The sequence below is a fragment of the Canis lupus genome, chromosome X, assembly GCF_048164855.1.
Source record: "Canis lupus baileyi chromosome X, mCanLup2.hap1, whole genome shotgun sequence".
NCBI lineage: Eukaryota > Metazoa > Chordata > Mammalia > Carnivora > Canidae > Canis > Canis lupus.
Window position 1 is genome coordinate 74,246,460 of NC_132876.1, and position 13,229 is coordinate 74,259,688.

A 13,229-nucleotide genomic window follows, 5' to 3' on the forward strand; every position below is an offset into this window, starting at 1 on the left:
TGTCCATTGAAAGATGAGTGGATAAAGAAGATGTGGTCTATGTATACAATGGAATATTACTCAGCCATTGGATATGACAAATACCCACCATTTGCTTCAACGTCGATGGAACTGGAGGGTATTATGCTGAGCGATAAGTCTATCGGAAAAGGACAAACATTATATGCTCTCATTCATTTCGGGAATATAAAAATTAGTGAAAGGCAATGAAGGGAAAGGAGAGAAAATGAGTGCAAATATCAGTGAGGGTGGCAAAACATGAGAGACACCTAATTCTGGGAAATGAACAAAGGTATTAGAATGGGAAGTGGGTGGGGAGTTGGGTGACTGGGTGATGGGCAATGAGGGGGCCACTTGGCGGGATGATTACTGGTTGTTATGCTATACGTTGTCAAAAAAAAAACGGAAAAAGAAGATTGAAAAACATTCCATTCTAATGGATTGGAAGGATAAATATTGTGAAAATGTCTGTGTTACACAGAGCAATTTACATGTTTAATTGAATCCCTATCAAAATACCATGGACTTTCTTCACAGAGTTGGAACACATAATCTTAAGATTTGTATGGAACCAGAAAATACCCTGAATAGCTAGCTGGAGGAATGTTGAAAAAGAAAGTCAAAGCTGGGGATCCCTGGGTGGTGCAGCAGTATGGCGCCTGCCTTTGGCCCAGGGCGCGATCCTGGAGACCCGGGATCGAATCCCACGTCGGGCTCCCGGCGCATGGAGCCTGGTTCTCCCTCTGCCTATGTCTCTACCTCTCTCTCTCTCTCTCTCTCTCTGTGACTATCATAATTAAATAAAAATTTTTTAAAAAGAAATATTATTTAAAAAAAAAGAAAGTCAAAGCTGGAGGCATCAGAATGCCTGACTTCAAGCTGTGTTATAAGGTTGTGATCATCAAAACACTATGGTTCTGGCACAAAAACAGACACATAGATCAATGGAACATAATAGAGAACCCAGAAATGGACCGTCAACTCTATGGTCAACTCACATTTGAAAAAGCAGGAAAGAATATCCACTGGAAAAAGGACAGTTCCTTCAATAAATTGTGTGGGGAAAATTGGACAATCACATGCAAAAGAAAAAAGTGGACCATTCTCTTACACCATACAGAAGGTAAACTCAAAAAGGATGAAAGATCTATATGTGAGTCAAGAATCCATCAAAATCCAGGGGGAACCTGGGTGGCTCAGTGGTTGAGCATCTGCCTGCAGCTCATTGCATGATCCCGTGATCAGGGATCAAGTCCCATGTCGGGCTCCCTGCATGGAGCCTGCTTCACCCTCTGCCTGTATCTCTGCCTCTCTCTCATGAATAAGTAAATAAAATATTTTTTTAAAAAAATGAATCCATCAAAATCCTAGAGAACATAGGCATCACCCTTTTTGAACTTTGCCAAGCAACTTCTTGCAAGACACTTCTATTAAGACAAAGGAAACAAAAGCAAAAATGAACTATTGGGATTTAAAAGATTAAAATCTTCTGCACAGAGAATGAAACAGTCAACAAAACTAAAGACAACCTACTGAATGGAGAAGATATTTGCAAATGACATATCAGAAAAAGGCCTAGTATCCAAAATCTATAAAGAACTTATCAAACTCAACACCCAAGAAACAAACAATCCAGTTATGAAATGGGCAGAAGACATAAACAGACATTTCTTCAAAGAAGACCTACACATAGCCAACAAGCACATTAAAAAATGGTCGACAACAACTGTCATCAGGAAAATACAGAGAGGATGGGCAAGATAGTGGAAGAGTAGGGTCCCCAAATCACCTGTTCCCAGCAAATTACCTAGCTAACCTTCAAATCATCCTGAAAATCTACGAATTCGGCCTGAGATTTAAAGAGAGAATAGCTGTAATGCTACAGTGAGAAGAGTTTGTGCTTCTATCAAGGTAGGAAGACGGGGAAAATAGAAATAAAGAAACAAAAGGCATCCAAGGGGGATGGGCCCCGCAAGGAGCCAGGCTAAGGCTGGGGCGAGTGCCCGCAGGACAGGAAAGTTCCATCCCAGAGAAGCAGGAGCTTCACCAATCTTCCCGGGCAGAAAGGCACTCACAGGAATTAGAGCAGGACCCCAGGAAGGGCGGGGATGTCCTCAGGCTCCCTGGGACACTAACAGAGCACCTGTGCCTCTCTTTTTATCCTTTTCCCTTGTTTTTGGCCCCTCTGCACTGAGCAAAATGACTAGAAGGAAAACCTCACCTCAAAAAAAAGATTCAGAAACAGTCCTCCCACCCACAGAGTTACAAAATCTGGATTACAATTCAATGTCAGAAAGCCAATTCAGAAGCACTATTATACAGCTACTGGTGGCTCTAGAAAAAAACATAAAGGACTCAAGAGACTTCATGACTGCAGAATTTAGAGCTAATCAGGCAGAAATTAAAAATCAATTGAATGAGATGCAATCCAAACTAGAAGTCCTAACGACGAGGGTTAACGAGGTGGAAGAATGAGTGAGTGACATAGAAGACAAGTTGATGGCAAAGAGGGAAACTGATAAAAAAAGAGACAAACAATTAAAAGACCATGAAGACAGATTAAGGGAAATAAACGACAGCCTGAGGAAGAAAAACCTATGTTTAATTGGGGTTCCCAAGGGCGCCGAAAGGGACAGAGGGTCAGAATATGTATTTGAACAAAACATAGCTGAAAACGTTCCTAATCTGGGAAGGAAAACAGGCATTCAGATCCAGGAAATGGAGAGATTCCCCCCCCAAAACCAATAAAAAAACGTTCAACACCTCAACATTTAATAGTGAAGCTTGCAAATTCCAAAGATAAAGAGAAGATCCTTAAAGCAGCAAGAGACAAGAAATCCCTGACTTTTATGGGGAGGAGTATTAGGGTAACATCAGACCTCTCCACAGAGACCTGGCAGGCCAGAAAGGGCTGGCAGGATATATTCAGGGTTTAAATGAGAATAATATGCAACCAAGAATACTTTATCCAGCAATGCTCTCATTCAAAATGGAAGGAGAGATAAAGAGCTTCCAACACAGGCAGGAACTAAAAGAATATGTGACCTCCAAACCAGCTCTGCAAGAAATTTTAAGGGGGACTCTGAAAATTGCCCTTTAAGAAGAAGTCCAGTGGAACAATCGACAAAAACAAGGACTGAATAGATATCATGATGACACTAAACTCATATCTTTCAATAGTAACTCTGAACGTGAAAAGGCTTAATGACCTCATCAAAAGGTGCAGGGTTTCAGACTGGATAAAAAACCAGGACCCATCTATTTGCTGTCTACAAAAGATTCATGTTAGACAGAAGGACACCTACAACCTGAAAATGAAAGGTTGGAGAACCATTTATAATTCAAATGGTCCTCAAAAGAAAGCAGGGGTAGCCATCCTTATATCAGATAAACTAAAATTTACCCCGAAGACTGTAGTGAGAGATGAAGAGGGACACTATATCATACTTAAAGGATCTATCCAACAAGAGGATTTAAGAATCCTCAATATATATGCCCCGAATGTGGGAGCTGCCAAATATGTAAACCAATTAATAACCAAAGTGAAGAAATACTTAGATAATAATAAACTTATACCTGGTCACTTCAATCTAGCTCTTTCTACCCTCGATAGGTCTTCTAAGCACAATATCTCCAAAGAAATGAGAGCTTTAAATGATACACTAGACCAGATGGATTTCACAGATATCTACAGAACTTAACATCCAAACTCAACTGAATACACATTCTTCTCAAGTGCACATGGAACTTTCTCCAGAATAGACCACATACTGGGTCACAAATCGGGTCTGAACCGAAACCAAAAGATTGGGATTGTCCCCTGCATATTCTCAGACCATAATGCCTTGAAATTAGAACTAAATCACAACAAGAAGTTTGTAAGGACTTCAAACACGTGGAGGTTAAGGACCATCCTGCTAAAAGATGAAAGGGTCAAACATAAAATTAAGAAAGAATTAAAAAGATTCATGGAAACTAATGAGAATGAAGATACAACCGTTCAAAATCTTTGGGATGCAGCAAAAGCAGTCCTAAGGGGGAAATACATCGCAATACAAGCATCCATTCAAAAAGTGGAAGGAACTCAAATACAAAAGCTAACCTTACACCTAAAGGAGCTGGAGAAAAAACAGCAAATAGATCCTACACCCAGCAGAAGAAGAGAGTTAATTAAGATTCAAGCAGAACTCAATGAAATCTTCCACAGAAGAACTGTGGAAAAGATCAACAAAACCAGGAGTTGGTTCTTTGAAAGAATTAATAAGATAGATAAACCATTATCCAGCCTTATTAAAAAGAAGAGAGAGAAGACTCTCTCTTAGTAAAATGATGAATGAGAAAGGAGAGATCACTACCAACACCAAGGAAATACAAACGATTTTAAAACATATTATGAACAGCTATATGCCAGTAAATTAGGTAATCTAGAAGAAATGGATGCACTCCTGGAAAGCCACAAACTACCAAAACTGGAAGAGGAAGAAATAGAAAACCAGAACAGGCCAATAACCAGGGATGAAATTGAGCAGTCATCAAAAACCTCCCAAGACACAAAAGTCCAGGGCCAGATGGCTTCCCAGGGGTATTCTATCAAACGTTTAAAGAAGAAACCATACCTATTCTACTAAAGCTGTTTGGAAAGATAGAAACCGATGGAGTACTTCCAAATTTGTTCTATGAGGCCAGCATCACCTTAATTCCAAAACCAGACAAAGACACCAACAAAAAGGAGAATTACAGACCAATATGCTTGATGAACATGGATGCAAAAATTCTCAACAAGATACGAGCCAATAGGATCCAAGAGTACATTAAGAAAACTATTCACCATGACCAAGTAGGATTTATCCCCGGGACACAAGGCTGGTTCAACACTTGTAAAACAATCAATGTGATTCATCATATCAGCAAGAGAAAAAACAAGAACCATATGATCCTCTCATTAGATGCAGAGAAAGCATTTGACAAAATACAGCATCCATTCCTGATCAAAACGCTTCAGAGTGTAGGGATAGAGGGAACATTCCTCAACATCTTAAAAGCCATCTACGAAAAGCCCACAGGAAATATCATTCTCAATGGGAAAGCACTGGGAGCCTTTCCCCTAAGATCAGCAACAAGACAGGGATGTCCACTCTCACCACTGTTATTCAACATAGTATTGGAAGTCCTAGCCTCAGCAATCAGACAACAAAAAGAAATAAAAGGCATTCAAATTGGCAAAGACGTCAAACTCTCCCTCTTCGCTGATGACATGATACTCTACATAGAAAATCCAAAAGCGTCCACCCCAAGATTGCTAAAACTCATACAGCATTTTGGTAGCATGGAAGGTTACAAAATCAATGCCCCAAAATCAATGGCATTTCTATACACTAACAATGAGACTGAAGAAAGAGAAATTAAGGAGTCCATCCCATTTACAGTTGCACCCAAAAGCATAAGATACCTAGGCATAAACCTAACCAAAGAGGTCAAGTATCTATACCCTAAAAACTATAGAACACTTCTGAAAGAAATTGAGGAAGACACAAAGAGATGGAAAAATATTCCATGCTCATGGATTGGCAGAATTAATATTGTGAAAATGTCAATGTTACCCAGGGAAATTTATATGTTTAATGCAATCCCTATCAAAATACCATGGACTTTCTTCAGAGAGTTAGAACAAATTATTTTAAGATTTGTGTGGAATCAGAAAAGACCCTGAATAGCCAGGGGAATTTTAAAAAAGAAAACCATATCTGGGGGCATCACAATGCCAGATTTCAGGTTACACTACAAAGTTGTGGTCATCAAGACAGTATGGTACTGGCACAAAAACAGACACATAGATCAATGGAACAGAATACAGAACCCAGAAGTGGACCCTCAACTTTGTGTTCAACTAATATTTGATAAAGGAGGAAAGACTGTCCATTGGAAGAAAGACAGTCTCTTTAATAAATGGTGCTAGGAAAATTGGACATCCACATGCAGAAGAATGAAACTAGACCACTCTCTTTCACCATACACAAGATAAACTCAAAATGGAGGAAAGATCTTAATGTGAGACAAGATTCCATCAAAATCCTAGAGGAGAACACAGGCAACACCCTTTTTGAACTCAGCCACAGTAACTTCTTGCAAGATACATCCACGAAGGCAAAAGAAAGAAAAGCAAAAATGAACTATTGGGACTGGATCAAGATAGAAAGGTTTTGCACAGCAAAGGATACAGTCAAGAAATCTCAAAGACAACCTACACAATGGGAGAAGATATTTGCAAATGACGTATCAGATAAAGGGCTAGTTTCCAAGATGTATAAAGAACTTCTTAAACTCAACACCAAAGAAACAAACAATCCAATCATGAAATGGGCAAAAGACATGAAGAGAAATCTCACAGAGGAAGACATAGACATGGCCAACATGCACATGAGAAAATGCTCTGCATCACTTGCCATCAGGGAAATACAAATCAAAAGCACAATGAGATACCACCTCACTCCACTGAGAATGGGGAAAATTAATAAGACAGGAAACCACAAATGTTGGAGAGGATGTGGAGAAAAGGGAACCCTCTTATACTGTTGGTGGGAATGTGAACTGGTGCAGCCACTCTGGAAAACTGTGTGGAGGTTCCTCAAAGAGTTAAAAATAGACCTGCCCTACTACCCAGAAATTGCACTGCTGTATATTTACCCCAAAGATGCAGATGCAATGAAACACCGAGACACCTGTACCCCAATGTTTATAGTAGCAATGTCCACAATAGCCAAACTGTGGAAGGAGCCTTGGTGTCCATCAAAATTGAATGGATAAAGAAGATATGGTTTATGTATACAATGGAATATTACTCAGCCATTAGAAAAGACAAATACCCACCATTTGCTTCAACGTGGATGGAACTGGAGGGTATTATGCTTTGAAGTAAGTCAATCAGAGAAGGACAAACATTGTATATTCTCATTCATTTGGGGAATATAAATAATTATGAAAGGGAATATAAGGGAAGGGAGAAGAAATGTGTGGGAAATATCAGAAAGGGAGACAGAACATAAAGACTCCTAACTCTGGGAAAGAACTAGGGGTGGTGGAAGGTGAGGAGGGTGGGGGTGGGGGTGAATGGGTGACGGGCACTGAGGGGGGCACTTGACGGGATGAGCACTGAGTGTTATTCTGTATGTTGGTAAATTGAACACCAATAAAAAATAAATTTATTATAAAGAAAAAGAAAAAAAACAAAAAAGGAAAATACAAATCAAAAGCACAATGAGATGCCACCTCATACCAGTGAGAATGGTGAAAATTAACACGACAGGAAACAAGAAATGTTGGAGCGATGTGGAGGAAGCAGAACCCTCCTTTACTGTTGGTTGTAATGCAAACTGGCAAAGCCACTCTGGAAAAATTGTGTGGAGGTTCCTCAAAGAGTTAAAAGTAGATCTACCCTATGACTCAGCAATTGCACTGCTGGGTATTTACCCCAAAGATACAGATGTAATAAAATGATGGGACATCTGCACCCCAATATTCATAGCAACATTGTCCACAATAACCAAACTGTAGAAGATGTCAAGATGTCCTTTGCCAGATGAATTGATTAAGAAGATGAGGTAAATGGAATATTACTCAGCCACCAGAATGGATGAATACTCACCATTGGATTCAACATGGATCAAACTAAAGGGTATTATACTGAGTGAAATAAGTCAATCAGAGAAGGACAATCATCAATGTTTTCACTTGTACGTGGACTGTAAGAAATAGTGTAAAGTGTTATAAAGGAAAGCAGGGAACCTGAGTGGGGAAAAATTAGGGAGGAAGACAAACCATAAGAGACTCTTAACTCTGGGAAACAAACAAAGGACTGAGGAAAGGGAAGAGGTTGTGTGTGGAAGTGGTGACTGGGTGACTGGCACTAAGGAGGGCACTTGATGGGATGAGCACTGTGTGTTATACTATATGTTGGCACGTTGAGTTTAAACTAAAAAAGGATAAAAAGGATAAAAAGAATATCTATATCTATATCTATATCTATATCTATCTATATCAACAATGGAATATTACTCAGACATCAGAAAGGATGAATACTTACTATTTGCATTGGCATGGATGGAACTGGATGGTATTATGCTGAGTGAAATAAGTCAATGAGGGAAGACAATTATCATCTGGTTTCACTCATGTGGAATATATGATACAGCACAGAGGGGAAGGGTGGGACTACTGAATGGGAAGTAATAAGGAAGGGAGCCAAAGCATGTGAGGCTCTTAACTATAGGAAACAAACAGGTTTACTCGAATTTAGGTGGGTGGGAGAATGGGGTAATTGCACGATGTGCATTAAGGAGGGCAGATGTTGTGGTGAGCACTGGTGTTCTATGCAACTGATGAATTATTGAAATCTACATCTTAATTATGTACACTATGTTGGCTAATTGAATTTAAATTTAAAAATAAATAACTTACAAAGAAAAGAACCCCCACAACAAATAGCACACTCAGTCATTAAAAACAGAGATTTTCCTTGGATCAAGAATAAGAAAAGCAGTCCATTCTCGTCACTTTTACTCAACATAATAGTGGAAGTCTTACCCACAGCAATCAGACAAGTAAAAGGAATAATAAGCCTCCAAATTATTAAGGAGGGAACAAAACTTTCATTATCTATAGATGACATGATACTACCTATAGAAAACCTTGAAGACTCCACCAAAGCAACTACAAGAACTGATAAAAGAATTCAGTAAGTTTGCAGGACATAAAATCAATGTACAGAATCCCATTGCATTTTTATACTGTAATAATAAAGTAGCAAAAAGACAAATTAAGAAACAGTGCCATTTACACTTGCAAGAAGAATAAAGTATCTAGGAATAAACTTAAACGAGGAGGTGAAAAACATGTATTTGGAAAACTATATGATATTGATGAAAAAACTGAAGATGACATGAACAAATGGAAAGATCTATGCTCATGAATTGGAAGAATTAATATTGTTAAAACGTCCATACTACCCAAAACAATCTTTGGATATAATGCAACCCCCTCAAAATACCAATGGCATTTTTCACAGAATGAAAACAAATAGTCTGAAAATGTGTATGAAACCATAAAATACCCCAAGTAGCCAAACAACTCTTGAAAACAAAGAACAAACCTGGATGTATCACAAACCCAGATTTAAACATATACTACAAAGCTATATGAATCAAAACAGTATGGTTATGAACACAAAGATAGACACATAGATCAATGCAACTGAGTGTCCAAATCTCACACATGGTCAATTAATGTACAACAAAGGAAGCAAGTGTGTACAATGGGAAAAAGGCAGTCTCTTCACCAAATGGCCTTGGGAAAACTGGACAGCTATATGCAAATGAAAGGAACTGGACCACTTTGTTACATCATGAACAAAAATAAATTCAGAATGGAATAAAGACCTAAATGTGAGATATGAAGCCATAAAATTCCTAGAAGAAAACATAGACGTAATTTCTGTGACATTGGTCATAAGAACATTTTTCTAGAAATTTCTCTTCTGACAAGGAAAATGAAAGCAAAATGAAACTATTAATTTAACTGCACCAAACTAAACTATTAACTGCACCAAAATAAAATGCTTTTGCACAAGAGCGAAACCACCAATAAAACAAAGAGGTAACCTACTAAATAGAAGAAAATATTTGCAAATGTTATACTTGATAAGGAGTTAAAACCGAAAATATATTTTTAAAAGTATTATAACTGAAACCTAAGAAAACAAATAATTCAATTAAAAAATGTGTAGAAGTGAGCACTGGGTGTTATACGCAACTGATAAATCTACATTTGAAATTTATGTACTATATGTTGGCTAATTGAATTTAAATAAATAAAATATTTAAAAAACGGATAGAGGATTTTTTCCAAAGAAGACATGCAGATGGTGAACAGATACAGGGAATGATGTTCAATATCACTCACCACCAGGGAAATGCAAATTATTAATATTTTTTTTTGGTTTCTTTTTTTTTTAATTTATTTTTTATTGGTGTTCAATTTACTAACATACAGAATAACCCCCAGTGCCCGTCACCCATTCACTCCCACCCCCCGCCCTCCTCCCCTTCCACCACCCCTAGTTCGTTTCCCAGAGTTAGCAGTCTTTACGTTCTGTCTCCCTTTCTGATATTTCCCACACATTTCTTCCCCCTTCCCTTATATTCCCTTTCACTATTATTTATATTCCCCAAATGAATGAGAACATATAATGTTTGTCCTTCTCCGACTGGCTTACTTCACTCAGCATGATACCCTCCAGTTCCATCCACGTTGAAGCAAATGGTGGGTATTTGTCATTTCTAATAGCTGAGTAATATTCCATTGTATACATAAACCACATCTTCTTTATCCATTCACCTTTCGTTGGACACCGAGGCTCCTTCCACAGTTTGGCTATCGTGGCCATTGCTGCTATAAACATCGGGGTGCAGGTGTCCCGGCGTTTCATTGCATTTGTATCTTTGGGGTAAATCCCCAACAGTGCAATTGCTGGGTCGTAGGGCAGGTCTATTTTTAACTGTTTGAGGAACCTCCACACAGTTTTTCAGAGTGGCTGCACCAGTTCACAGTCCCACCAACAGTGTATGAGGGTTCCCTTTTCTCCGCATCCTCTCCAACATTTGTTGTTTCCTGCCTTGTTAATTTTCCCCATTCTCACTGGTGTGAGGTGGTATCTCATTGTGGTTTTGATTTGTATTTCCCTGATGGCAAGTGATGCAGAGCATTTTCTCATGTGCGTGTTGGCCATGTCTATGTCTTCCTCTGTGAGATTTCTCTTCATGTCTTTTGCCCATTTCATGATTGGATTTTTGTTTCTTTGGTGTTGAGTTTGATAAGTTCTTTATAGATCTTGGAAACTAGCCCTTTATCTGATATGTCATTTGCAAATATCTTCTCCCATTCTGTAGGTTGTCTTTGAGTTTTGTTGACTGTATCCTTTGCTGTGCAAAAGCTTCTTATCTTGATGAAGTCCCAATAGTTCATTTTTGCTTTTGTTTCTTTTGCCTTCGTGGATGTATCTTGCAAGAAGTTACTATGGCCGAGTTCAGAAAAGACCCCGAATAGCCAGGGGAATTTTAAAAAAGAAAACCATATCTGGGGGCATCACAATGCCAGATTTCAGGTTGTACTACAAAGCTGTGGTCATCAAGACAGTGTGGTACTGGCACAAAAACAGACATATAGATCAGTGGAACAGAATAGAGAATCCAGAAGTGGACCCTGAACTTTATGGGCAACTAATATTCGCTAAAGGAGGAAAGACTATCCATTGGAAGAAAGACAGTCTTTTCAATAAATGGTGCTGGGAAAATAGGACATCCACATGCAGAAGAATGAAACTAGACCACTCTCTTTCACCATACACAAAGATAAACTCAAAATGGATGAAAGATCTAAATGTGAGACAAGATTCCATCAAAATCCTAGAGGAAATGCAAATTAAAACTACAATGATATATCACTTTACATGTCAGAATGGCTAAAATAAAAAAGACAAGAAATAACATGTGTTAATTAGGATGCAGAGAAAAAGAAATCCACATGCGCTGTTGGTGGGAATGGAAATTGGTGCAGACACCATGGAAATTAGTATGATATTCTTAAAAAAAATTAGAACCATTTGATCCAGTAATTCCACTACTGGCCATTTACACAATGGTAAACCAAAACACTAATTTGAAGGGATATGCACAACCATGTTTATTGCAGAATTATTTATAATAGCTAAGATATGGGAGCAGCTAAAGTATCCACTGATAGATGAATAGATAAAGAAGATGTCACACACACACACACTCACACACACACACTGAAATGTTAATCAGCCTTAGAATGAGTGAAATATTTCCATTTGCAACAATATGGATGGACCTAGAGGGTATGGTGCTAAGGGAAATAAGCCTGAAAAAGGCATATACCATATGATTTCACTCATATGTGGATTTAAGAAATAAAACAAGAAGCAAAGGGAAAAATAAGAGAATGGAGACAAATCAAGAAACAGATTCTTAATTGTAAAGAAAAACTGATGATTACCAGAGGGGAGAAGGAGTGAGAGAATGAGTTAAATAGATGATAGGGATTAAGGAGTGCATTTGTCCTGATGAGCACAGAGTTATATATGGAAGTGTTGAATTACTATACTGTACACTTGAAGCTAATATAACACTGTATATTAACTAACTGGAATTAAACATTTTAAAAATTTAAGATAAAACTACACTCTGATAAGAAAATAAAAAAAATAAAACTACACTCTGTATAAAATGAAAATCATAAGGGTTGCTGAGAATATGGAAAAATTGTAACCCTCGTACTTTACTGGTGGAAATGCAAAATGATTCCCTTACTGGGGGAAAGTTTGGAAGTTCTTTAAATAATTAAACATACAATTATTGTGTGACCTCCCATTTCTAGTCCTATGTATATGATACAAAAGACCTGAAAACATGTACTCAAAGAAGTGCATGTAACAAATGTTTGTTGCGGTATTATTCTCAATAGCCAAAAGTTGATAACAGCCAAAATGTTCATCACGGGATGAATGGATAAAGAAATTAATATTATTCAGCCATTAAAAGAAATGAATTGTTGGTACATACATGCTACAATATGGATGAATCTCAAAACATTATGCTAAGTGAAATAAGTCAGATATATTGTATGATTCAACATACATGAAATATTCAAGTTATACATGAAGTATTCGGTATATATAAATCCACAGGGACAGAACATAGATTGGTAGTTGCCAGAGGCTAAGGGCAGAGAATCTGCTTAATAAGTAAGGGGTTTTACCTTGGAGGGATGAGAATGTTTTCCAACTAGATAGAGGTTGGTTGCACAACATTGTGAGTGTACTAAATAACAATTATTCAACTTTAAAGTGATTATCACTATATGAATTTCATCTCAATAAATTATTTTTAAGAATTATACACGTAATAATGTTTACTGTACAAAAATTGGAAAACAGAGAAGCATATAAAGAAAAAATGTCATCTATGTTTCCTCATCTCAAGATGATTACTTTTAATGTTTTGGTTAAGTATCATTATAATATTGTTGTTTCCTTGGAAAGTATGTTTAGAGTTATAGAAAAATAACTAATATTACCCTTGGAATTAAGCCACATAGACTGAGGACTTCCTTGAAATAATTACCTACTATAAAGTCCAACCTGATTCAAATTAGTA

General features: G+C 37.7%; 1 protein-coding gene across 1 annotated transcript in view; it reads right to left on the minus strand.

Annotated features, from left to right (window-relative positions):
• ZC3H12B (zinc finger CCCH-type containing 12B) overlaps nt 1–13,229 on the minus strand; it is a 599,195-nt gene that overhangs the window by 175,514 nt on the left and 410,452 nt on the right. The gene's annotated exons all lie outside the window — the stretch shown is intronic.